Source organism: Myotis myotis, unplaced genomic scaffold, assembly GCF_014108235.1.
Source record: "Myotis myotis isolate mMyoMyo1 unplaced genomic scaffold, mMyoMyo1.p scaffold_m19_p_41, whole genome shotgun sequence".
NCBI classification, from domain to species: Eukaryota; Metazoa; Chordata; class Mammalia; order Chiroptera; family Vespertilionidae; genus Myotis; species Myotis myotis.
The window spans coordinates 339939-348145 of record NW_023416348.1 but is presented as its reverse complement, the minus strand read 5'-3'; the positions used below and the strand labels follow the sequence as shown (position 1 = coordinate 348145).

At 60.6% G+C, this 8207-nt stretch overlaps 1 protein-coding gene across 6 annotated transcripts in view; it reads left to right on the top strand.

Annotated features, from left to right (window-relative positions):
- Nucleotides 1–3134: 3134 nt before the first annotated feature.
- Nucleotides 3135–8207, top strand: part of TRAF3 (TNF receptor associated factor 3) — a 92195-nt gene continuing 87122 nt past the window's right edge. For 5 of the 6 annotated variants that reach the window (XR_004967188.1, XM_036306356.1, XM_036306354.1 and 2 more), the window contains exon 1: nucleotides 3136–3385. The gene's annotated coding sequence lies outside the window, so the exon portion shown is untranslated. Of the gene's footprint in view, nucleotides 3386–8207 lie in introns of all 6 variants that reach the window. The other variant, XM_036306357.1, reaches the window with a different exon arrangement.

The following is an 8207-nucleotide window of genomic DNA, read 5'->3' as shown; positions in this document are numbered from 1 at the left end:
ACCCCTTTTGGTCTCCAGACTGGAAACTCCTGTCCCCGGCACCCTGCCCCGCAAAAAAAAAAAAAAAAGAAAAAGAAAAAAGAAAAAAGAAAAAGAAACTCCCCCATCTGCTGTCCCCGGGAACTGCTCACAGACCCAGCTCACCCACCACCAGCCTCGGCTTCCTCAAAAGGCCTTGCATGCCCGAGTTTGGGGATTCTGGCGGTAGCTGACTTTCTCAATCATAGCTCATTTCACATGCTTCACGTGAATAACAGGGCACGAGCACAGGGGGCCCCCGACACAGCCTGGGCAGAAAGGACGGAGCAGAGCCGGTGGTCACAGCCGCTCCCTGGGATGCAAAGTTCGGAATCCTCTTGTCTGAACATCTAGCAACTGTTTTGCCATGTGTGCGAGTCCCTCCTGATGCATATTTAACATTCTTAGTGGGAGAAGTTGCCAGCACGTTTCAGCCCAAGTTGGACCCCTGGGGCGAGGTCTCTGGGGGGAGGTGTCACTGAGGGCCTGAAGCTCCCTCACACCGTGCAGCGGATGTTTCTTCGTTCTGAGTCTTACATGGATGTGAGTCCCTCTGATTTCTGTGTGCACATCTCCCGACGTGTAGCAAACATGTAATGCTACACACATTCCTGGGAGACAGGTCTTTGTCCAGAAATGGTGTCAGCTTGTTGTTCCACGTTGCCATAGGGAACACAGAGTTCCGCCTTTGAAATGCATCGAGGAGAGAGCTGTGATTGGTTCTCCTTGCTGTCCATTACTGCTGCTCAGCAGCTATAACTGCAGAGGGCAGAAGGCTGGCCTCCAAAGCAGTTGCGGGGTTTGGGGCAAACATCTTTGTACGGCTCACCTCCAATCCCCCATAGCAAGGGGTCCATAGCTGCTCAGACAGTTGCGGGAGGGGGGGGGGGGGGGAGGAGGAGGAGGAGGAAGGGGAGAGATGAGAAGGAGCAGATCTCGCCAGAAGAGGGCTCGACGATGGTTGCATCTGCATTCGGAATGTTGCTTGGTAATTGATTTGGTGGAGAATAGGAGGAGTCTCAGAAAACCCCTCTGGCAGGTCTTTGAAATGTCTACCTAGTTGCTTATTTTATAAGAACCATATGTAGTGCAGCCTGGGAAATTTTTGGCAAAGTCTGATTTTGGCCAAGTCTTAAATAGGTCCCCTATGATAGTGAGGCCGTAGGTGGGAGGGGGCACCTGGCAGGCGGTGTTCAAGGCCTGGGGACCTGGGAGGAAGTGGGAAAACGTGCAAGGCCTCGGAGCCTGGGGAAGGGAATGCAGTCCGGTCCCATGATCCTTTGAGGTCAGTGTCATTGCAACTCCTGATAGGCAGGAAGGGACACCCAAAGCTCTAGAGGGGAACCCACCGTGAGGGGAGGGGGAACCAGTCTGGTGACTCGGGTTCAACTCAGAGCTCGGGGCCTGTGCGCGAGGACTGGCCTGTCACCCTGACATGGTTGCTTTGTGAATGGCAGCCACCTCTGGTTCTCTGGGCTGAATTCAAAGAGCTGTGCTCTGTTAGTGGCCTGAGCGGGGGCACCACTGGGGCCTGGCTGAGTCTGGGTAGCAAGGCCCCACTGCTGTGGCTGCACCTGTTGGGATGATGGAGTCCCATCAGCCTGGTCAGACTGTTCAGAGTTCTGGGACATCCCATGGGGAGGCCGCGGGAGGAGGTGCTGGACTTCCTGCCTCTAGTCCCATGAGTCACTGAGAGATACAAGGAGGACTGGCCTAAGCTGGCCACACTCCAGGAAACTTCTTTATTTTTTATAGAATTGATTGGGGTGACCTTGGCTCATTAAATTATATAGGGTTCAGGTGTACAGCGCTCTAATACATCGTCTATATTATGTTGTGTGTTTGGACCAGGAATCTTTGTACAAAGTCTTGTTGAGAAGAGAAAAATGACAAGTCCATTTTGCCTCCTCAGCGTGGACTTGTGAACTCCCAGAGACAGGCCTCCATTGCTCAGGGCTTGCAGGCCCAGCCGGGCGGGCTAATCTTGGAGGACGTTGAGGGGCCTTGGATGGCTTAGGGCAGTGGTCGGCAAACTGCGGCTCGAGAGCCACACGCGGCCCCCTGGCCCCCTGAGTGTGGCTCCTCCACAAAATACCACGTGCGGGCGCGCACGTTCAGTGCGATTGGAACTCCGTGGCCCATGCGCAGAAGTCGGTATCTTGTGGAAGAGCCACACTCAAGGGGCCAAAGAGCCGCAGTTTGCCGACCACTGGTTAGGGAACAGAGGGCTGAGGCCTCTGGAGAAAAGGCTGGCCCTGGCCCTGGAGGCTGCCCAGGCCCCAGAAGGCCTGGGGTCAAAGAAGGAGGGGTGTCCAGGCCAGCTGGGAACTCTGGGAGCTGATGGCACACTGGCCACCCTGTTCACACTTGACCAAAACCAACTTCCTGGGTGTGGAGGGGCCAGGGAGGAAGGGAGGGAACTCCAGCCAAGCCCATGCTGAGACCTCTCAGGCTAAGAAGTGGCCTGGCCCAGATGGCCTGCTGGTGTGCACGCGGCTGTGGGTGCAGCAGGTGTGTCTGTGTGGGTGTGCGTGTGTTGCAGAGCATGCATGTGTGAGTAGGAATGCGAGAGCACGTGAGCGAGTCTGTACCTGCGCGTCTGTAAGAGGGAGTGTGACTGAGCAAGTGTGTCAGTGTGACAGTGTAAGTGTTGGATATGTGTATGTGAGCCTTTGCACGAGTGTGTGTGTGTGACCGAGAATACATGTTGAAGGCGCGGGTTTGTGGGTGTGGGTGCCCGTGAGTGTGTCTGTGTGTGATGTGAGTGTGAGGGAGGACGGCTGCCCTGGTGAACCGGGTGACGCCATCGCTCTCGACCGCGAGGAAACCTGCACCTTTCGGGCCCCGCGCGGCCTGCGTGGCTTTTTGACCCGGAAAGGGGGCCGCCGGGCGGGCGCGCGGGGCCAGGGGGCGGGGCGCCGGCGGGAGGGACGAGGGGGGAGGGGGCCGGCGCGGCGGCGCCGTTGCTAAGGCCGGCGGGGGGGGGGGCCTTGGCAACCGGGCGCGAGCGTGCGCGCGTGCGCGTGGGGCGGCCGCGCCGGCGGTCCTGCGGCTCCCACGCGCGCGGGCGCGGGCGCGGGCGCGGCGGGGGCGGGGCGGGCGCGCTCCGGCGGGCGCCGGCGGGGATTTCCAGCGCGAGAGGAAGTGCTGCGAGCGGGAGCGCGAGGGCGCGAGGAGCGCGGGGCGGCGCGGCCGCCGCGTGCGCGAGCCGGTTGCAGCCCAGCAGGGACTTTCCAGCCGGCGGCGGCGGCGGCCGCCGGCCCTTCCCCGCCCCCCGACATGGGGCTGCCCGGGGAGCAGGACGCTGCGGACCGCGGCGGAGGACGCGCCCGGCGCCCCTGAGCCACGAGCGGCGGCGGACCTCGGGGTAAGGGGCGGCGGCGGGCGGGAGGGCGGGCGGCGGCGGGCGGCCCGGCGGCTCCATCCCGGGCTCCATCCCGCGCCCTCGGCGGCGGCGCGGGGCCGGGGCGGCGCAGGCCCGGCGCCCGGCGGCGAGTGCCCGGTGCGGCGCCGCCTCGCCCGGTCCCCGCCGGGCCGCCCGCCCCTCGGACGCCTCAACTTCGGGAAACTTTGCGCCCGAGGCCGGGCCGGGGCCGCGGGGCCGGGGCTGCGCAGCTTTTCAGGAAACGGGCGCCCGGGCCTCCCGCGAACGTGACCCCGCGGCAGCGAGAGCAGCATCTGCCGCGCGGCGGTGCCGGGACCCGGGCCGCGGGGCTGCCCGCACGCACGAGCGGTGGCCGAGGCTGCGGCGGCGTCCGACCATTATTTAAAAGTTTACCCTGAGTCATTCCTCTGCAGAGGAGCGCGCCTGATTCACGCCGGCGCTGCGGGCGGGCGGGCGGCGGGCGGGCGGCCCGGTTGGGGGCAGATGCACGCATTCCCCTCCGGCCGCGGAAGGTCAGCGCGGCGCCCCGAGCGCGGGGCCGGCCCGGGCTGCGTGCCCGCTGCGGGCGCCGGCCGCCCGGCCACGTCTGCCCGTCGCCCGCCCGGGGACGCCGCTCCTGTTCAGCCCCGTCGCGGGGGTTCCGTGCGGGACCCCGTCCCTTCCCGGGAAACAGCAGCGAGATGGAAATGAAGCGTGTGGACGTGCCCGGAAATTTAAGGAGCCTTCAGATCACGGACCTCCGAAGGGGACAATCTTATTGCACCTTTTTCGTGTGAAGCTGTGACTCGGTTTTCGAACGGCATAGGGGTGTGTGTGTGTGCGTGTGCGTGGTTATTCATTTATTTTTGTGGAGTCCACAGAGGCTGCGTGGAGTGGCGTTGTTGCTGCTGCTTAATTTACATTCACAGCACACAGCTGAGGAGTCCCCCCCACCCCCCCGCATTTGCTGGGAACACACACGGGGAAGCTTTGGGAAATGTTGATTTCTGTCCCTTCCTATGTCTGCAAAACCCGGCGGCCATCGCCATCGGTGGGCGCTGAGATCTCCGCCGAAACGGCCTGTGGGGAGCCCCATCCCGGGCAGGAGCCTGGCCGGCCGGCGGGCCGCCATCCGCTGCTCCGAGGGCCGCGTTGTGACAAGGCGCATGTTAGGAATGAGTCGGAAGACGAAAGCATTTTGGGCCCAAACAAAATAAGCCTCGCCGGTCTGATATGTGGGCAGTGTCACCCCGGATTGGAAACCCTCCTGCGAGTAGGTGCTGGGGACAGAAACCGGCCGGGAGGCCAGCATCCCCGCGAGCAACAGGCCTTGCGGGTCGGGTCGAGGCGTAAGATGTGCGGAGTCTCGCCCAGACGCCATCGGTCCCAGCTGTCACAATGCAGAAGCCAGGGCGCGGGGAGCTGCCAGGGAGAAGGCCAGACTTTTTTTTTTTTTTTTTAAGACGTTTATGTGAATTTTTCTATGAGGGGAATGGGGACCCATTATTTTCCTTGGACACTACCCATTCATTTTGCAGAAAGATGGCAAGAGCAGGGGCCAGTTCTGTTAAAAAGGATTCTTGCTTGAAGAAGGGCCTCCTGCACCTGAAACATCTGTTTGCTTCTGCTGTTTTCCCGTGTTGGGGATTTTGATTCTGTAAACACCCCTGGCAGGTCCCTTCCAATTTTCACTCTGCAGACAGAGAGGGACCTTTCTGGGGTGTTGTCAGGATAGATATGCTAATGAGCTGAAGGGTGAGAATGATTGACTCCGGTAAAGTCCTTTTTAAAAATGACGTGAAAGCTGTACTTGAAGAAAGACAAAACTGCCACTGTGGTGTTGCAAGCCTGAGCCAGCTCAAGCACACAAAGGAAATTGCGTTAAATTTGCCCATCTCTGTGTTCTCATCCTCTTACCGGATTCTCCCAAGCAGCGGGGATCTAACCTATCACATATTATGCAACGGCTGAGTTTCCTTGCAGTGGTCACTTTAAGAACTCCCTTAGCCCAGGGGACATCCTCTGACCAAGGCCCTCTGCGTGGACCAGGGGATCATGCATGACCCCTAGGGGGCTTCCGCGGGAGTGCTCACCGGGGAAGATACATTATCTGGGGGGCAGGGGGAGGAGAGTCATAATATTGACTTAAGGTGCAGAGAGAAACTGGGAGAAGGCTGTGGAGTGGGGAAGGCGGTGAGGCCAGTGGATTTGGAAGGTGACCAGCGAGAGGCAGCCGAGGCCTAAGTGTGGAGATGGTGCTGAGACTTGTTCTGAGCAGGAGGCATGAAGCCATGAGAGAGGGCCCGGCGACTGCAGGCAGGAGGGGCAGAGAGGGGAGCGGGTGGTGCAGTGGCAGGTTAGCAGGCTTGGGGTCCAAAGGAGCTCATGGAAACAGAAGAGAAAAGGAAAAGCTGTGCTTGTGTAGTATTATTCATAATTAACTAAAAAAGACAAAATGGCTCTCTCATTTTGGAGCGCCTTTACTGTGTTGTGCACAGCACCATCCTAGACGTGGTGGGTGGTGGGGCACTGACCAGCCCAGGAAAGAGGAGGTGAGGCTCTTATCAGTCAGCATTAGAACCAGTTTTGGGGGCCGAAAATTTTGTCTCCCTGTGCAGGTACCTTGGGGTGAGGCTGGCAGGTGGTGAGATGTCACCGGGGCAGGTGACTCCTGGTTTCTGTCAACTGCAGAAATCAGGTTGGCATCTTGTACTGAATTCTGTATTCCTCTAGATAAGTGGATCATTAGCTGGGACTTGGGAGTCTTTTGCCCATTTAATTTAATGTTCAATTAATGTGCCTCGAGTTCCCATAATGTTCTAGTTACAGTGCCAGGGTGAGGGAGAGACCGCACCGCCTTTAAAGGCTGGGTCTGCGGAAGTCTGGGGCTTCCCAGCTGGTGCACAGTGAGGGGAGGAGCTGGGACCCAGTGAGGGGAGGAGCCAAACCCAGTAAGGGGAGGAGCTGGGACCCAGTGAGGGGAGGAGCTGGGACCCAGTGAGGGGAGGAGCTGGGACCCAGTGAGGGGAGGAGCTGGGACCCAGTGAGGGGAGGAGCCGGGACCCAGTGAGGGGAGGAGCCGGGACCCAGTGAGGGGAGGAGCCGGGACCCAGTGAGGGAGGAGCCGGGACCCAGTGAGGGGAGGAGCCGGGACCCAGTGAGGGGAGGAGCCGGGACCCAGTGAGGGGAGGAGCCGGGACCCAGTGAGGGGAGGAGCCGGAACCCAGTGAGGGGAGGAGCCAGAACCCAGTGAGGGGAGGAGCCAGAACCCAGCAGGGGAGGAGCCAGAACCCAGTGAGGGGAGGAGCCAGAACCCAGTGAGGGGAGGAGCCAGAACCCAGCAGGGGAGGAGCCAGAACCCAGTGAGGGAGGAGCTGGGACCCAACAGGGGAGGAGCCAGAAACCCAGTGAGGGGAGGAGCCGGGACCCAGTGAGGGGAGGAGCCAGGACCCAGTGAGGGGAGGAGCCAGAACCCAGTGAGGGGAGAAGCCGGGACCCAACAGGGGAGGAGCCGGGACCCACTGAGGGGAGGAGCCGGGACCCACTGAGGAGAGGAGCTGGGACCGGCCTCTCAGCCAGAGCGAAGACCCCAGGAAGAAAGTTGAGCCAATGTGGACTCCGGTGTAGAAGACATCTGACGGACATGGGGTCGGGAGGCCGGAAGTGGGCCTCCAGCTCCTGCCAAGTCCCCCTGGTGTTTGTCAGATGCGACCTGCCTGCTGGCTGCCCTGCTGCTGGCCAGGGGTGCAGTGTTGGCCGCCCCGCGATGGCGTGTCCAGGGGTGATGTTTCTGCGCATCCTCTGGCCCTTGCAGGCCCTTTGTGACCGGAGCTGGGCGGTTCGGCCTCCGCCCTGTGCAGGCCGCCCTGGGTGGAGCACGCGGCCGTCCCTCCTCCCTCTCCGGGGTAGGAGTCTCCGGTGTGCGCAGGGGGTCGGGTGTACGCAGGGGGTCTCCGGTGTGCGCAGGGGGTCGGGTGTACGCAGGGGGTCTCCGGAGTGCGCACTGGGTCGGGTGTACGCAGGGGGTCTCCGGAGTGCGCAGGGGGTCGGGTGTACGCAGGGGGTCTCCGGTGTGCGCAGGGGGTCGGGTGTACGCAGGGGGTCTCCGGAGTGCGCACTGGGTCGGGTGTACGCAGGGGGTCTCCGGAGTGCGCAGGGGGTCGGGTGTACGCAGGGGGTCTCCGGTGGGCGCAGGGGGTCGGGGTGGGCGCAGGGGGTCTCCGGTGGGCGCAGGGGGTCGGGGTGTGCGCAGGGGGGTCTCGGTGTGCATAGCGGGTCAGGGTTACAGAGCTCCTCCCTCCCCGGGGCCTCCCCTCCCTCCTTCCCTCTCACCCACCTCTAATCACTCATGTCCCTTTGGTTCTCCAGACATAAAACATCGGGCCCTATAATTTCATTTCATGATTTTTTTTTTTTAAGAGTTTGTTCCATGGTGATTTTGACTCCATATATAAAAATATATTTTTAAATTTTATTTATTTTAAATGGAGGTTACTTGGTAACTTCTCATGATGCCATTCTACCAAGAAAGATACCACACTTGTGGTTTTGATATCCTGATTTCCTTTCCAATTTAAACACTTGATTCTATGGCAAAACCTAAATACATATTTATAGGAAACTTGGATTCTGTAAGCGGCGAGAAAAGCAAAACGGATTAACCAAGTGGCATGAAACATCTTTAGGGCAGCGGCGGCATCCACATGGTGAAGCGGGGGTGCCAGCGGCATGCTGACTGTGCTGAGGGCTTTAAGACCAGCTCCGCTCCGAAGGGTAACGCCCAGTAGGCCTCTCCCCTCCCCAGGGCTAGACCCTCTGCCTTTGT